Source organism: Antechinus flavipes, chromosome 1 (genome assembly GCF_016432865.1).
Source record: "Antechinus flavipes isolate AdamAnt ecotype Samford, QLD, Australia chromosome 1, AdamAnt_v2, whole genome shotgun sequence".
In the NCBI taxonomy this organism is placed as follows: domain Eukaryota; kingdom Metazoa; phylum Chordata; class Mammalia; order Dasyuromorphia; family Dasyuridae; genus Antechinus; species Antechinus flavipes.
Genome location: NC_067398.1, coordinates 253472292 through 253490952, shown reverse-complemented (window position 1 = coordinate 253490952; position 18661 = coordinate 253472292). Strand labels below are relative to the sequence as shown.

Sequence of the window (18661 nt, the reverse complement as noted above, 5' to 3'; positions counted from 1 at the left end):
GACCTACTGTTAAGGAGAGCCAACTATCTCTCAAGGGATCACATTTCACTTTGAGAAAGCCATAATTACTAGTAAATTTTTCCTTACATCACTCTTACCTTTGCCTCTCATCAACCTCTTTACTTCTATTTCTGGTCTCTGGAGCCAAGCAGAACAACACTGAATCTTTTTTGTTTTGTTTTTTACAATGAAGGAAGTCATTATGTGCTCAGAAGATTATCTTTTCTCCAGGTCCTTTTCCCCCAGTTCCTTTCATTAAACTTATGGCTTGGTCTCTGGCTCTCTTACCATCTTAATTATCCTTATCAGAATTTTTTTCTGGCTTATCTTTGTTCTTTCCAAACTATGGTTCCCAGAAGTCAACAAAAGACTCAGGTATGATCTGATCACAGTAGAATTTAACAGAATGATCACTTCCCATGTTTTGGATATTGTACTATTATTAAGGCTGCCTTGGAATAACATTAATTTTTTGTGCTGCAATATCACGTCACATAGAACTTATAACTTTGAACCCACAAAAACTGCCAGAACTTTGTCATGTGAACTGTTGGCTAGTTATATCACTTCCATTTTATATGTGTAATTTCACTTGGGAATTCCAACAGATATGCCAATCAACCATCTGCACTAAGTTGGGCATTAATATGAGTGAGGACCTGGTACCCAGAAGGGGCAACCCAGTCTAGATTGGAAAATGAGCAGATCAGAGTTCCTGTATCAGTCAGTGTCAGGTTCATTCACTTCCAACTTGGATGAGATGAGGATATTTCTAGTCTTAAAAAGAAAAAATAAATAATGGGCATCCTGTCTTACTTCTCCCCAACCAAGCTCATTCATAGAGAACCAATGTCACCTCCCCTAGTTTCATGGTATGTAAGCAGAATTAGACCCTTCCATCCCTTACTGACCCCTTTTTCCTTCTAGAAAAGGTTCTAAATCTTTTTATTCGTTTCTCCCACCACCGTCATTAGCCTCCCACTGTACTTAACAGCAGATAAACTGACATCCTATGGTAGCATGGTATTTTGGGAAGAATTCTGAATTAAGTCCAGAGACTTGATTTCTTGTTTCAACTCTGCATAAAACTTGAGAAGTCACTTCTCTTGTTCTCAATCATAGCTAAATGATTTCTAAGGTCCTTCCTAGTTCTTATACTCTGTAGTTGTAAAGTTCCTGTATAGAAAGGGCATAATCTTCATCTGTCTACTCCACAAGACCATTGCGAAGATCAAATGAGATTATAAGATTGTATGGTCAAGACTTAGATTAAGAATGGACTTCAAAGATAATCTAATCTACCTCATTTATTTAAAAAAATTATCACTTATATTTCCCAATATATTTCTCTCCTCCTTCACAGAGAGCCATTCATCTTTTAATAGTATTTTATTTTTTCCAATTATTAACAATTATTCCAATTATTATTTTCCAATGTTTAACATTCATTTTTACCAAAAAAGTTCCAAATTTTTCTCCTTCCTTTCCCTCCTCTCTTTCTAAAGTAGAGAGCAGTTTGATATAGGTTATATATATATGCAGTCATGTAAAACATATTTCTATATTAGTCATGGTTGTGAAAGAAGAAACAGATCAAAAGGAACAAACTATGAAAAAAATAAAGTAAGTGAAAATAGTATGCTTTGATCTGCTGAGTCCATCAGTTCTGTCTTTGGATGTGGATAGCATTTTCTATCATGAGTCCTTTGGAATTGTCTTAGATCATTATATTACTGAGAAGAGCTAAGTCATTCATAATAAATCATCACATAATGTTGCTGTTACTATGGACAATTTTCTCCTGGTTCTGCTCATTCAATTTTTCATCAGTTCATTTAAATCTTTCCAAGTTTTTCTGAAATCTGCCTGCACATCCTTTCTTATTGCACAATGTATTACATTACAGTCATATGCCACAGCTTGTTCAGACATTCCCCAATTGATGGGCATCTCCTTCAATTTCCAATTTTTTTGCCACCACAAAAAGAGCTGTTATAAATATTGTTGCACATATGGGTTCTTTTTTCCTTTTTTATGATCTCTTTGGTAAATTTAATAGTGTTGCTGGATCAAAGGATGTGTGTCCTTCGGACAAAGTTTCAAATGGCTCTCCAGAAAGGTTGGATCAGTTCACAACTCCACCAACAATGTATTAGTGTCCAGTTCACAACTCCACCAATAATGTATTAGTGTCCTAATTTTCTCACATCCTCTCCAATACTGAGAGCCATTCCTTATAACTGAGTAATACAGATACAAAAAAAAAACACTAATGTAATATGCCATATTCAATAGTTCCCCATCTTTGCAAGGAATTGAAGGAGATGCCTTTTTCTATCTTGATCATTGTAATTTCATAGTATTAGATTTCAAGTATTTTCCAGTCCTCTTGGTTTAAAAATAAGGAAATTGAAGCCCAGAGCAGCTAGTGATCTGCCTCAGGTCACTTAGATACTAAGGATCAGAGTTGGTATTTAAATTCTGGTCCTTTGGTACTTTTGGTGTTTGGGTTGGATTCCATGGTTTCTGAGGTCTTATCCACTCTGAAATTCTAGGATTCTAAATCCAGTGATGCCTTTGCATTGTAAAAATGCTTTTACATACTCTTAACTATCTATACAAACATAAAAAGTTGTTGATATAATTGAGCTCTGTTTGATCTACTCCCTTGAGGGGGTTCCATGGCATTTAATAGGCAGCTAAGAAACCATGTCAGTACTCACAGGATTTAGATTTAGAACATATTTGGAATGAAATCAAATCCAACCACTTCCTGAGGGCTGAGACTTTGAGTCAATTTGCCCAAGGACAGATTACTACTAAGGACATCACAGTCCCAAGTCCATCACTCTGCTGTACTAAGCTATTCAATGGTAAAGGCTCAAAGATACCTTTCCTTCAATGGCAGATAGAATGTCAGACTTCTTGAAGCCCTCCTTGCCTACTCCAGCCCTGGTTGACTTTATTCATCTCAGAATCTTTCTGGTGCTTTCTATTCTGGTCCTTAGTCTAAGTAGGATTAGGACCTTGTACATTCAAGACTCACATCCCTAGTCAGAGAGCAGGTATCCTCTCTTCTTCTTCACACAGGACTGGATGCACAGATGATCAGCACAGATGTGTTGAGTGAACGGATCATAGAACACAGATATAGACCATAAATGAAACTTTGAGCTTGTCCAATCCAACCCAACCCTTTTATTTTACAAATGAGGAAACTGAGGCATGAGTGGTTAAGGCAATTGCCAAGAGAACATAGTTTTCAAGGTGGGATTTCAACTTAGTCCTTTTTTTTTAACAGAACTTTTTAATTAAAGCCTTTTATTTTCAAAACATATATGGGGATACTTTTTAACATTCATCCTTGCAAAACTTTGAGTTCCAAATTTTTCCCTCCCATTCACCACTCCCTCTTCTAGTTGGCAAATAATCCAATATATGTTAAACATTTGTAATTCTTCTATACATATTTCCACAGTTATCATGCTGCACAGGAAATATCAGATCAAAAAGGGGAAAAATGAGAAAGAAAACAAGATGCAAGCAAATAGCAACAAAAAGAGTAAAAATATTATGTTGTGATCCACACTCAGTTGTCATAATCTTCTCTATATCAACCCAGGTCTTCTTGATTCCTTATCAAATATTCTCTCTACTGCTCTTCCCTTTCTCTAAATAGATTAACATGGGCAGGAATGAGGTTTCAGCTTTACACTTGGAATGGCTTTCCCATTTTTGCCTCGACAAGTCAGAACTCATGGGATATTGTCACTCTTTGTGGCAGTTTTCTAATTGCAGAGACATAGGGCGTTATCTCAGTTAATCTCAAGGATTTGGAAGGGAGGGTTGAAAGGAAAGAAATACACTGTAATTTGGAGTTCCCAAGTGTTGCTGCTTAGAAGAAAGTGGTCTTGTCCTTTAAAGGGGCAAGGCATCTCTCTCCATGTGATTTTTAACTCTGTGTGAATGCATGTGTCTGTGTCTGTATCTATGTTTATGTGTCATTGTGGACAGCTCTCTTTGTGTATCTATCAGTGTTTCCAGATCAACTTGATGAATTTGTAGGGAGGTAAACCCTTTTGGGGGGGATTTTGATGATATTTTCCTGTGAAGGATATAGGTGTGAAAATGGGTTATCTCACTGGGAAGATGGAGAATGTCTTGTGGGAAATTTTGATCTATTCAGATCTCATTGAGGATGAATGATAAAATCGTAGTGTTTGAGGAAGATTTATTTATTTTATATTTTTGCTGAGGCAGTTTGGGTTAAGTGACTTGCTCAGGGTCACACAGCCAGGAAGTGTTAAGTATCTGAGGGCAGATTTGAACTCAAGACCTCCTGGCTTCAGGGCTGGTGCTCTATCCATTGTGCCATTTAGCTGCCCTAAGGAAGATTTATTTGGTTCAGGCTTCTGTGAATTAGTCATCTTTTTGTTCTGAGTTTTTAAAGGGGATCTTATAGATTTTCATCTATCTCATTAGAGAGGAGTGGGGAGTGATGGAGAAAGAGAGAGGATCAAATGGTTTGTAATCATTTAATTAAAACTGTGAAATTAAAATTTGTAAATATTTGTAAAATATTTAGCTATTTAATTTAGCAAATTAAAAATTTGGTACATAGTAGTTGCTTAGTAAATGTTGATTTCCTTCTTACTTAAGAGTCAGCCAATGTTGTAAGATGGAGTATTGTGAGGGGAGAAGTCTTTTTTATGCATAGACTCTCCACATTTTCTAATCTTTTGTAGCTTTGGGTAGAGATTTATTTCTAAGAGACATTAATTATCTGTGTGATCATAGTCATGTTGCTTTACTTTTCTCCATCTTGGTTTATTTTCATTTATTTATTTTGGCAAGGCAGTAGGGGTTAAGTGACTTGCTAGGAAATGTTAAGCATCTGAGCCCAGATTTGAACTCAGGTTCTCCTCACTCCAGGGCTAATGCTCTATTCACTGTTCCATCTAGCTGTCCAGTTTCTTCATTTATAAAATGAAAGATTTGGACTAAATGGTTTCTGAGGTCTCTTCCAGTTCTAGATCTATGCTCCTACTTATATAAGTTCTCACTTACTTGGCTTGAGAAATGGTAGCAAGAGGCAGCAGTGGGTTTTGTCAATTATATGGTCCCAGGAGAGGACATAACATTCTTTTCCAGAGGGAGATGGCAGAGCTTCTGGTTTCAGCCTTGGAGAGTCAGTGTTATGACTTTTTAGTCCAAGAGATTGCAGCCATGGGGAGTAAGGAACAGAGTTTGGGTGGTAAGATTTCTTTAACCCTACCTATCTGGTAGGACTGTCAAAAAGTTTCTGAACTGAAAAATCTAGAAGTGATTAAGCTACAGTATAGAAAAAGAAAAATTGGGCTTTGTATTCTCCCTGATATTATATGTATATTTGCATAGTATCATTCCAAGGGGCCCTTTTAGCAACCCCCCAGCTCATTTCTATTAAGAGGAGAATCTAAGCATTTGGAGTAATACTCTAGAGCTAAGATTCTTTATAGGTTATTGAGGGAAAAAGTGACTCTCATAATAAAAACTAATATTAGAAATAAGAAGATAGTATCAATTGTATCTTGTTGCCATGAGTATTTTATGTTGCTTTATAATTTCTATGGAGTTAAATAAATACTGTCCTATACCAGATATGTATTGTTACTTTGAATGCTTGCATAGGGACTCCTTTACTCATATATGTGGAAAATTAGACACAAATTCCATTTTGAGTTCCCTGTAGGAAGCTCTGGGTAGGGCAAAACAAGCCAAAGAGATATGATTTGGGAGAACCTAATCTATATAAACTCAGAATATTGAGTACTGAGATATGCATCTGATGTGATTTGTGTCTGCATGACTACATTTGTGTATATGCCTGTGCACAACTGCCTGCCATGTGAATGTATCTGAGTGTGTGTGCGTGTGAGAGAAAGAGAGAGAAAGAGAGAAACAGAGTCACAGCGGGGGGAGGAAGGGAGAGGAAAAAAGGGAAGGGTGTGTATGTGTATGTCTGTGTGTGTGAGAGAGAGAGACAGAGAGGGGGAAGAGAGAGAGAGAAGGGGAGGAGAGGGGGAGAGAAACAGAAAGGGGGAGAGAAAGAGAGAGACAGAGACAGAGGGGGGAGAGAAAGAGACAAAGACAAAGATGGGGGAGAGAGACAGACAGACAGAGAGGGAGGAGAGAAAGAGAGAGACAGAGAAGGGAGAGAGAGAGGAGGGAGGGAGGGAAGAGGGTGTGTGTGATATGTCTGTGTATGTGAGAGACAGAGGGGGGGGAGAGAGAGAGGAGGGAGGGAGGGAAAAGGGTGTGTGTATATGTCTGTGTGTATGAGAGAGAGAGACAGACAGAGACAGAGAGGGAGGGATGTGTGTGTGTCTGTGTGTATGGCCTCTGCCAGCTGTAGGTTGTATCTGTGTTTGTTTTTCCCAGTGATAAGTCACTGGGAGATGGAGGAGATTTTCCTGGATCTTGTCGAGGAGCCCATCATTAACAGTGATGTCTGCCTTCCCCAAATGTGCACCCGACCCACGTATAAATCAAAGGGTGCGATTGTTCACTTAAAAACCGTGATACGTTATTGAGCGCCAAACACATCCCTCACCAAGAGCAGATTGGAAAGAAGAATCATGAGTGTCTCTTCTGTGCCTGCCCCTCCGTCTGACTCCTGTCCCCACGTTGTGCATCGCCCCCATCTCTTCTGCCTGACTGGGTTGTTCCCCGTGTGCTGCAGTTCCCCCCACCCCTGCAAGTGCATCTCAGCCTCCGGCCTGGCACCCCATCAATCATTCTGGTGAAGAGACTTTACCGCACGCCGCTGCCTTCCCCGCTCTTCCTCACTGCTGGGTGCAAGCTCTCCCTAGACAGGCCTGTTGTTACAAAGGGAATAGATGCTTCTGATTTTCTAGCTGATCTTTGGGATCTGTTATTAGTTCTAGACAGATGTTTTTCCTTTATACCCAAGTTTGTTCCTTGTGCCCAGGAAGCCTTGGGTGTCCCTTTCTGTGTCATAGTGGTATGGGAGGAAGGAGAGACTTGTTTATCCCATCTTATCTGGAGATGCTGTCTTTCTATTAAATGATTTCTTTGTGAAGCCGGAGGACTGTTTTGCTTTTCTATCCTATGTCCAAGGATAAGCATAGTCTTTTGCATATAGTTCATTCTTCTTGAACAAGGACCAAAATACTATTCCTGCGTCTCTAGAAACTCCCAGTCAGTTTCCCTGTCTGGAAAGCTGAAAAAGAAGATTCTGTGGGAGAAGGAGCAGGAGGGACAGATTCTCTCCACATATACCCCTGTTTCTCATCTGTCATTAACTTCTAAGTAGCAAGACCAATCTCTCCTTGACCTGCAACATTTAGCATATGTGCCTTTGTAATTGACATTTATCAATAAATCAGCAAACGTTTACTCTAGTCATTATTAGTATAGATCATATTTATATAATATTTTGTGATTTATAAAGCATTCTCCTCAGAACACTTCTGAGGTAAGTAGCACATGAGTATTATCATCCCAAATTTATAGAAAAGGAAACTGAGATCCTCATTTACCCAGAAAGTAGTAGCTTCCAGATCTGCATCTAAAAGTCTGTATTCTTTCTACTATAACATATTGCCCTCATGTGCTCTGTGCTATGGAAGATAGAGTACAATGCACAAAAAGTCCTGTCTCCAAAGGCTCCTGGGCAGCTAGGTGGCACTATAGTGCACAAAGCTGACCTGGAGTCGGAAAGACTCATCATTCTAAGTTCAAATCTGGCCCCAGACACTTACTGAGCAAGTCATTTAACCCTGTTTGCCTCAGTTTCCTCATCTGTAAAATGAGCTGAAGAAGGAAATAATAAATTACACTAGTGTTTTTGCCAAGAAAGCCACAAGTAGAGTCATAAAGAGTTGGATACAACTAAAACAACTCAACAACAAGGGATCTACAATCTAGTTTGTTATACCCATGAAAAAAGAATGAATGTCATAGACAAGAGATGGTAATTAAAAAATGAATGGCTTTGAAGGAGTTTGCAGAAAGGAAAAAATCAGTAAAGCTCTATCCCAACGTTCCCAGTGCCATATCTCCTGCTTTTCTTGCCTGCAGGGTCTTTCTCTGATTCCACCTTACTCCACTGATGGATGGGATTTTCAATTGATTAATTCCAGCAGGTGATTGGATCTATTTGGGAGCTGTGTCCTGTTTTCTGTCTCTTCCTTTCAAAACTGATCTCCCTATCAACCCAAAGGATGGTCTGTTTTGATAACCAGGGTCCCTCTTGGAAGATTGAGCTGTTATCTGCATTGTTTTCTTCCCATCTTCCTTACAGAACATCATTTCAATTTCTCTGCAGATCGAGCATTGGTCCCTGTGTCTCATCTTTCCCCACAAATCCTGAAACCACTGTGTCTGTCAACAGTGAGAGATGAGTAGACACTCTTCATGACGTCAGAGGAAAAATATCCACCAGACTGCTCATTTCAGATGCTCCAAATCATCAGGCAGCCCCCGGCTTCAAGGTAAGGGATAATTTATTTGATCAGTTGTGTTTTCTCTCAGAAAGGAAGAGGAGAAGCTGCCTCTCAAAGAAGTGGTCAGTCCACAAGCTGATGTGGTACAGATGTGCAACAAGTCAAGAGGGAAACAGGATAGACACCTCGACTAGAGCTGAAGGAGTTTGCATTTGGGGGCAAGTGACAGATAAAAAGCCTATCATTTGTTGAATAAATGGTCAGATGGGGTTCATGCCCATGACCAAAGTGAGGTCATTTTAAAGGGAAATCCCTGAAAACAGGTAGGAATGGACAAAGGCAGAAGGAGGAGGACGTGAAGATTCCATCCTGAAATCCTGACTGGAGAAGCATTGGGGGACTTTGAAAAGGTTTCAGAGAGAGAGAATCTGTTGTCTAAGCCCATTTCTCTCCCCCAGGAAGTCAAGACATAAAATGAAACTGATCATGGGGGGGGGGCGGATTAATTTGGGTGAAAAATAACTCTCTTCTAGGCAGCGAGGCAGTATAATGAGTGACATAATGAATGAGACTGGAATCAGGAAGAGCTAAGTTCAAATCTTATTGGCTGTGTGACTCTGGGCACCTCAGCTTCCTCAACTGTAAAATGGGGCTAATAGCAACATGTATCTCATATAGTTGATGTGAAGAGCAAATGAAATGATATTTTAAAAGTGCTTAGTACAGTGCCTGACATATAGTAGGTGCTTAATAAATTCTTGTTTCCCTTCTTCTTTTTATTTTTTTTAAGGAACATGCATGTTCCAGATCTCATTTTAAAGCAAGTATATATAAAATGAATCATAATTCTGGTGGGTTCTGTTACAAAATTAAATGCTTCCATGAAGGGAATAATACCTCCCAAGTGACTAAATTAAGAACTGGGGTAAAGAAGGAGTTTAAAGGTATCATCCTAATGGCCTTCCAGACACTTCTATACCAGCAGTATTGTACCTAGTGGGAGCTGTACATTTTGCAGCTGTTTAGATACAGCAAAATAAAGGTCCCCAGACAGAAAGAAATCAGCAGTTGAACTTTATTACTCTCCATCCCTAATTTTTAATTCTATTTTTGGTTGTGTTGCCTTTGGATTATGTAGACCTAGTCATCTCTCTCTTCTTTCACCCATTCATTCAACCATTTGTTCATCTACCTCGCCAACCATTTATCTACCCATTCATCCACCCACCCATTTATTCATTTATCCATCCATCCACCCAGCCAGCCATCCATCCACCCAGCCAGCCATCCATCCACCCAGCCAGCCATCCGTCCACCCATCTATCCATCAATCCATTCACCTATCCAATCATTCATCCATTCTTCTACCTACTTTTCTATCTCTTAGGATGCCTTGGGGGCCCATTTCCTACACTATTTCCTATGAATTGGTAGCTTAGTTGACCTTTCCCTTGCTCTTTTGGTCCCTGGTATATCTCTTGGTCTTCTGGCAGCTGATGAACTGGCCCTGGCAATGCAGGCCTTATTCACAATATATCTGAGAGTTATTACCAAGAACTGCCACAGATCATAAGGGAACACTTCAGATGGAAAGGGTCATTTGTCTTTGAGTTTCTTCTAGACCAACAATCCTCAATAATACATTCAGAAGATCCTTTCAGGGGATCCTTGAGGTCAAAACTGTTATCAGAAAAATACCAAGTTATTTTCATTTGTAATATGGTAAATATTTATTGATACAAGCCACGTACACAAAAGCTTTTTTGTGGAGATCATTTTTTTAAGAGTATAAAAGATCCTGAGACCAAAAAAACTTAAGGATAACTGTTGTGTACCCCACAAACTTTCTCCCTACCTAAGGCTCTCCTGGCATTTAGCTGTGATAATCTTCTTACTTGGAGGAAAAAAGAATACAACTGTGAAAAAGCAGAATGAAAACTAAATCTTAGAGTTAGAAAATCTGTGTTCAAATCCTGTCTTTGACACTTTAACTTTGAACAAGTTCCCGAACCTCTGCTTTTTAAAATGTTTTTATAATCTGTAAAATGGGGATGATAATTCTTGTACTACCTACTTTCCCAAACTCCAATACATTCACATATGTGGATCACGTGGTGTACTACAAAGTGCTATATAAATCAATCCATTGACCAACAAGCATTTATAGAACTCATTTGTTAAAAAGGAATGTTAAAAAATAAATAAGAAACAAACAAGTAAAATAGTAAGCACTTACTTTGTGCCAGGCACTGTACAAGGCACTGGTATGCAGGGACAAAAAACAAAACAGTCCTTGCCCTCTGAGAGCTTATGTAATTATTGTTTACACTTAGCATCATTTATAATATCTGCCATAACTAGTTTGTTACATCAACCTCTGCTGACAGTTGCTACTATCTAACATATGCCCTTCACTCCAAATATCCCTTAAGTTAAAGACATTGTATTGTGCAACTAGGTAGCACAGTGGCTAGAGCACCAGGTTTGGAGATAAGAATACTCATCTTCCTCAGTAGTATTTTAATTTTCCAATTACATGTAAAGATAGTTTTCACCATTAACATCTATAAGATCTGAGTTCCAAATTTTTCTCCCTCCTTCTCTTACTTCTCCTCCCACCCCAAAGAGCAAGCAACCTGAGATAGGTTTTACATGAACAATCATTTTTAATATATTTCCAGATTAGTCTTTTGTAAAAGAAAAATCAGAAACAAAAGGGGAAAACCACAAGAAAAAAAAGGAAATAAACAAAATAAAGGTGAAGGTAGTATGCTTTGATCTGCATTCAGTCTCCATAGTTTTCTCTCTGGATGTAGATGACATTTTTCATCCCAAGAATCTTGGAATTGTCTTGAATTATTGCATTGCTGAGAAGAGGTACATCTCTCATAGTTGATAATCACATAATCTTGTTGTTGCTGTGTACAGTGTTCTGATTCTGCTTATTTCATCATCATTTATATGAACATCAGTTCATATAAATCTCTCCGGTATTTCTGAAATCGCCCTGCTGATCATTTCTTATAGAGCAATAATATTCCATTACATTCATATACCATAACTCATTCACCGGTTGATAGTCATTCATTCAATTTCCAAACCCTTATCACCACTTCTGCAAACATTTTTACTCATATGGGTCCTTTCCCCTCTTTTATGATCTCTTTGGGATAGAGACCCAATAGAGACACTGTTGGGTCATAGTTTCCTAGCCCTTTGGACATAGTTCCAAATTGGTCTTCTATGGCTAGATCAGTTCACAACTCCATCAACAATCCAGTTTTCTCACAATCTCTCCAACATTTATCATTATCTTTTTCTGCCATCTTAGCCAGTGAGGTGGTACCTCAGACACTTATCTGGCCTTAGACCTTACTGTCACTATATGACCCTGGGCAAGTCACTTAACCCTGTTTGTCTCAGTTTCCTCATCTGTAAAATGAGCTGGAAAAAGAAATGGCAAACCATTTTGTTAAGAAAACCCCAACTGAAAACAACTCATCTATAAACCAAAAAGGATCTTTGACCTCAGTATCTTCTTCAGCAAAATCAGAGTTAAAATCCAGGGGATGAGACTATATCTCTAAGCTTAAGATATTTTCCAGCTCTCAATCCTAAGAATCTATCACCAAGAGCACAGTAGGAAAAAAATTCAAATTCACCATTTGATATCATGCCCTTCCTCAATCCATTCAGTCCTAAACTAGATCAAGGGACTACTAAAGAACTTTCATGGAGGGGCTGGTTTTCTCCTTTAAGAGCACAAGGAATCAGATGGAGAGAGTGCCTCAACTTAATCTTGTGCACTGGGCCAATTATGGCCCCTTCTTCCAGGGCTCCCTTAGATTGTTAGATAAGCTAGTAGTACTGCTCCCAGAAGATCAAGGACAAGGAAAGAGCATTAGGCAAAAAATTCAGAAGGTCTGGGATCCAATCCTTGCTCTTTCTCATTAATTTGCTATGTGATTCTGAGCAAGTTATTTCACTTCTTTGAGATTCAGTTTATCCATTTGTAAAAGTAAGAGTGCAATACAATTCCTGCCCTATCTTCTTCATAGGACTGTGATGAGAAAAAGCAGTTTATAAATCATAATATAAGAGTGGTGGTGATTGTTGTTGTAATACAAGGCAAACTTGGCTACTCAAAACTCTAGTTCTGTCTCTGATAGCCTGCTGAGGTGATAATAGGGGAGGAGTGAGATATACAGCAAAGAGAAGGGGTGCTAGGTCAAAGAGGAATCTTCTGTTTGGAGCTACCTGCACCACTGCAGTGGCCCAGTTCCAGTCTGTCTCCCAACAGATAGAGATTCTCTTCTTGGAGAAGCCTTCTCTAGGAGGCAGAGCTTCCCATCCTCCAAATAATGTTGGGAAAGGTCCAGAGGAGAGATCTGGCAGGTGGACACAGGCCCAGACCTCACGGGGCTCAGGTTTTCAAGGTGACCTGGCTCTATATAGCACTCTCCTTAGTGTTAAAAGAGAATTGGCCAGTTAAAAAAAAACCCAAAGAAAGGTAAGTCCATTGTGTTAAAGAGAATGGTTGCCAGCTCTGGGGGAGGCCCCTGGCATCAAGACAGACCAAGCTCCCCATTTTGCTGTAGGGACCTATATCTACTCAACCAGAAGTTCCCTCTCCCGCCATGTGGACATAGGGCAGGTAGCTCTTATTTTCATTCAACTCAAAATACAGCATCTTGCCTTTATATATTTGATAAGGATCCTAAGATCATCACTTTAGGGATAGAAGAGGCCTTAGGGGATCACATAGTCCTATTGAATCAATTAATAGGAAGCTAAGGTCAGGAGAATGGAACTGGCTAGCCAAAGTCACTTGGGAAATAACAAAATTTAATCCAGTAGTTCAGCCTCCAGAATCTAGCCTTTCTGTGTTGTTGAATCATTTCAGTTGTGACTAATTCTTCATGACCCCTTTGGGAATTTTCCTGGCAGAAATACCAGAGTGGTTCGCCATTACCTTTTCTAGCTCATTTTACAGATGTAGAAACTAAGTCAAACAGGGTTAAGTGACTTGCTCAGGAGCATATGGCTAATATGTGTCCCAAGCTAAATTTGAACTTAGGTCTTCCTAACTGCAGACCGAGTGCCTTATCCACTAGCTGCCCCAAAGATCCTTATAAAAACTCATACCATCTTATATCTATATAGAACTTTAAACATATTTTTATTTTTTATTCTAAATTAAATAGTTTATTTTTTCCTAATTACATATAAAAAGAATTTAACTCTTTTTTCCCCCCAAATTTTGAGTTCTAAATTCTCTCCTTCCCCATTGAGAAGGCAAGCAATTTGGTTATATATGTGTAGTCATGCAAAACACATTTTCATATACATATTTTCCAAAAGCCTTTCCCATATATTATGTCATTTGATTCTCCCAATGACTTTATGATCTGAGGACAGGTATAAACTACTCCCCCATTTTTGCAGATTAAAAAAAAATTCTGAAACCCAGGAAAGAGGAGTATTTCTAATGGAAAAACTGAGCTCAGAGCCCACATCTCTTACCTCTGATTCAAGTACGATTACTTCAGCACTACACTTTCTTTCTGGGCAATTGCCAGAAAGCCAGAGAGAAAGAGATCTGGGAAGGTAATTTGCCATGAAAACCAAGTTGACCCTGGGGAAGAGCTGCATTTCTGGGGCCCAGAGCTGATTGATGCTTACAACCCCTCAAAAATGATACCTCAGTGAGGATTCAGGGACACTCTTTCCCTGAACCATTTGCCCTTTTTCACTTTAGAACTGGAGGATGCCTGAGAGCCTTCATGCCCTCCTCCCTCCCTGGTACTTTTCAGTCCTAAGGAGGCCCTCAAGAACCTCTTGGCCCCATTCCTGGCCAGCCTCAAGTCCCTCTCTCCTCCCTCCCAGCCCAGAGAGTGGTCAAAGCTTTCCAAACACAGTAGTGCTGCCATCTGGGTCACACACACTCAAAGAGACCCTGGAGGGGAGCAATTTGCTCCGCATGGGCTGCCTTATTGTCGGCTTTTTTTCCCAAAGTCTACTTAGTACTTGATTAACCTCCTAGTTGGAAGTTCTCCAGCTAGCCCCTTCTGCTTCTCATCCACTTGCCTTTTCTGTTAATTTAGAGGACTTAGAACTCAAAATTTTGGGAGGGGAAGCTAAATTATTTTTATATGTAAGTGGGGAAAAAATAAACTATTAAATCTTAGCAATCATAGTCCAACCTTTTTATATGACAAAGAAGGAAAATAGCCTCAGAAAAAAGTGACGTAATTAAAGTTACATCGCACTTTAATGGTTTAGCTGAGACCAGGAGCCTCCTTTAAAAACTATTTAAAATATTTTAGTTTTTATTAATGTTTTTATTTTTCATTTTTATATTACCTTCAGTCCATCTCTCCCTTGCCCTAGGGAGCTACTTCTTTTAACAAAGAATAAAAAGAGAAAGACGGGAAAGCAGTTCAGTGAAACTAACCAACACATTAACTGAGATTGGGTGAGAAACATGGCATATATTGTCATAGTCCCCCATCTCTGCAAGTAAGTACATTTAGAGTTCTTTCCATTGGAGCATGATACATCATGTGTGCCTTTTACCCCAATGGAATTAGGGTCTTGGATTCTGTTTTGAGTTGGTCTCATCTTCTATGACTCATTGGCTACAATTCCCTGCCCACTCTTATGTCCTTCTGTCTGTCACTTCCCATCCCAACGGGGGAATCTTGTCTTATCTTTCTTTCCTTCTCCTCTGCCCATCTCCTGATATATTTTGTGCCACGAGTGTATTTGGGGAAAGCCCAACCCACTCCTTAGTGCCCATCTGGACTAGGGTCCTCAGGAAGACTGGCTCATATCTGGGCAACCCTAAGGTTTCAGGTATGCCAGAAACCTCAAGCCCTGTGAGAATTCATAGCATGAAGTGGTTCTGTTTCAGGTCAGCTCTGGGGATGAGGAAGGGGAGTGTCCCCAATCTTAAGAGGTGGGTAAAATGGCAGGTAAGCCAAGGGAGCAGGGCATGGGACAGGGCAAAGGAGCTGGCAGTGGCTCTATCTGGAATCTCCCTGAATAGTCTTCATTTCAATGGAAATCTGCAGAGCAAACAATCCAAGGAAAGATGCTGAGCTGGCCAGAAGGAGGGAGACAGAGATACACAGACACATGACATGGTACAAAAGGAGAATATAACAAGAGATGGGGAAAACTCAAAAAGGTAGCTGATGGTTCCAAACACTGAGGACCAGGACGCAGGGCAAGCTCAACCAGTAATGCCCCTCTCAACCCCTAGTAGCAGCAGCTACAGGCTGACAGCACACGCCTAATTAGCCTTCCATTGTCCACAAGGGCTGTTGCATCCTTACTGCTGGGCTCTCCAGTGTCAACTGGGTATCTACGGCAACCGATTCAGCAGTAGGCGAGAGTCACTCATTTCAGCAGTCCTAATGAGCTTGGTGAGAGGACAAAGGAAGCTGAGTGGGAAAGATTGGCACCCCAGTTCAGTTATCCCCACTTCCAGCCACCTAGAAACAGGTCATTTACGGCCAATTCCATGGACCCCATCCTCAAAGGGCCAAGCAACTATTTCCCAATTTTGAGAAGCAATGTCTTCTGGTTTTTAAAATGCCCCTTCCACATACAGGATCATTCTGGGGGCACGGCCAGTGCGGTCACCACTCAGATTGAGCACAGGGAAGAGTGTGGGAGGATTTGGGGGGAAAGTCCTGTCCTGGAAGCTCTTAAAGTTGTCAGAAGGGTTTTTTCTCTGAACTCCAGAGAGGTCAATAAACAAGTCATTCACAATGATTCTGAACCCAGAAAGTGAATGGATCAAAGTGTAAAGAGGAAATGAGACAATGTCCTGCCTGAGGAATACCTAGGTACCATTTTGGTCATGGATGGATAAATGGAAGGAAGCAAGAAAGGAAGGAAAGAAGGATGGATGGATGGATGGATGGATGGATGGATGGATGGATAGCAAGAACGAATGGATGTAGGACTTCCTCATTTCTTATGTTTCCACCATCAAACCTTCCCCACCTCCTCTTATAACAGGCAAAGGAGAAAGCCTATTATTGGCTTCTTGGCCTTGGACCAGGTTGACAGCATGTGGCTAGGGGATAAAAATGATAAAATGGACCATTCTGTTCTATTCAATCTCAAGTAATCTATTCCACTATAATCTAGTCTAACACGTAGATAAATATAAGCCTTGAACATTACCCTATCATTAATGAGAGATGTGTGCTTCCATTGGCAATGCATCCCAGGAATATGAATGAAACATGTTGGCCATTCAGTTCACAGATGGTTCCACCTGGGTTTTTGCTCCAACCCTACCATAATTGTCCAAAAGTAGGCCATCTCCTGAATATAGAATACTCCCAGAAATGAAGTCTTGCGGAAAGGGAAAAAAAACTTAAGTATAAACTAAAAAGTAATATTAATTATAAGTCACAAGTAGGTAGATATACAATAGCATATAAAGTTATTTTTCCTCTCTGTCCCTCAGTCTCAACCTTTGTAAATAGAATTCAAATCCTGCTTTATACATACATGTTAGCCATGTAACTTAGCCTCTCTCATTCTTGGTTTGATAAATGAGGGGGTTGAGCCTGTAAGGTTGAGGTCTAAATCTATATAGTCCCTGATTTTTAAGGTCCCTTCCTAACAATAACAATCCAGGATTCTTTGAATATATTAGAATATTTTAATCTATTTCATTTCATTCTAATCTATTGCTTTGCATAATTATTAGATTTCTTTCCTAATATTGGGTGCTAAGTAGTTCCAAGACATGAGGTAAGAAGACCTGAGTTCAAAATTAGTCCCAGACACATTGTAGCTGTCTGACCTAAGCAAATCAATTCATCCTGTCTGCCTCAGTTTCCTTATCTGTAAAATGAGCTGAAAAAGGAAATGGCAAACAATTATAGGATCTTTGACCAGAAAACCCCAATGGGGTCATAAAGAATTGGACACACTTATACTATAACAATAACAAAAACCTAGCGTAGCTTAGATAAGTCTAAATTGTATTTCTTTCCTTCAAGAGGCAATAATATTTTATAGTGGCAAGACATAATGATAATGAGGGGGTGATAGCACATATATATAGAGTTATATAATTTGCAAAACATTCTACATGTTATCTTATGTTCTTACAGTAATCCTGTGAGGTAGGTGCTCTTATTATTATTATCATTGCCATTTTACAGATTAAAAAATTGAGGTTCAGTGATATTTAGTAATTTGCCTAGGAGTACACAGCTAGTATCTGAGGCAGGATTTGAATTCAGAACTTCTCCAGTCCCAGTCTAGCACTCCCAAGGTGCCACTTAATAGCTCCCTATATATATAAGTGAAACAATCAGACAGGAATCAAATCGATCCTGCTACATGACACTACTTATTCCAGCAAGGGCAATTAAGCAGGGGAATCTCTGATTCAGACAGTGAGCAATCAGGAAGGAGAGAGATCAATGATAATCTTATTCCATTTTTGCATTTCTCAGGAGGCTGTGAGGAAGGAGCAGTTGAGGATAGCCAAAGGCTCTGTTAGGAAGGGATGAGTGGAGGTGGAAGAGTTCCTATGTCTAAGTATTTTAGAGTCTCCTAACTTGTTTTATTGTGTTTCATTTCTGCCACTACTTGCCATCTTTTTTTTAAATAGGATTTTATTTTTACAAATACATATATAGTTTTCAACATTCATTTTTGTAAAACTGAGTTCCAAATTTTTCTCCCTCCCTCCCTTATCTTCACCCTTCCCAAAAAAGCAATCTGATATATCTTAAATATGTTTGCCACTACTTTCTTTTTTTAAAAAAAATTATCATTTTTCCAAATACATATATAGTTTTCAACATTCACCTTTGCAAAATTTTGAGTTCCAAATTTTTCTTCCTCCCTCCTTACTTCCCCCTTCCCCAAGACAGAAAGCAGTCCAATATAGGTTAAAACATGTGCAGTTCTTCTAAACATATTTCCATATTTGTCATGCTGCTTTGCCACTACTTTCAACTTTAATACTGTCCATCTAAAAAGAAGGCTGTAGCAGCATTATTCCTTGAATGGGTTCTAACAGCTTCAGGCTGTTTTTACTTCCCATCCCTGCCCTCTAGGTTTACTAGGTGTTTAATTTCTCCTAGCTCTGGGAATCATGATTTCCAAGTCCAATCATGCTTCTCAGTCACTTTCCCTTATTTCTATCCCCATGAGGCTCTAGCCCTCACTTATCT

General features: G+C 39.5%; 1 protein-coding gene across 3 annotated transcripts in view; it reads left to right on the top strand.

Annotated features, from left to right (window-relative positions):
• ELFN1 (extracellular leucine rich repeat and fibronectin type III domain containing 1) overlaps positions 1-18661 on the top strand; it is a 202020-nt gene that overhangs the window by 105931 nt on the left and 77428 nt on the right. For all 3 annotated transcript variants that reach the window (XM_052000188.1, XM_052000170.1, XM_052000178.1), the window contains one exon: positions 8330-8495. The gene's annotated coding sequence lies outside the window, so the exon portion shown is untranslated. The remainder of the gene's footprint in view (positions 1-8329; positions 8496-18661) is intronic.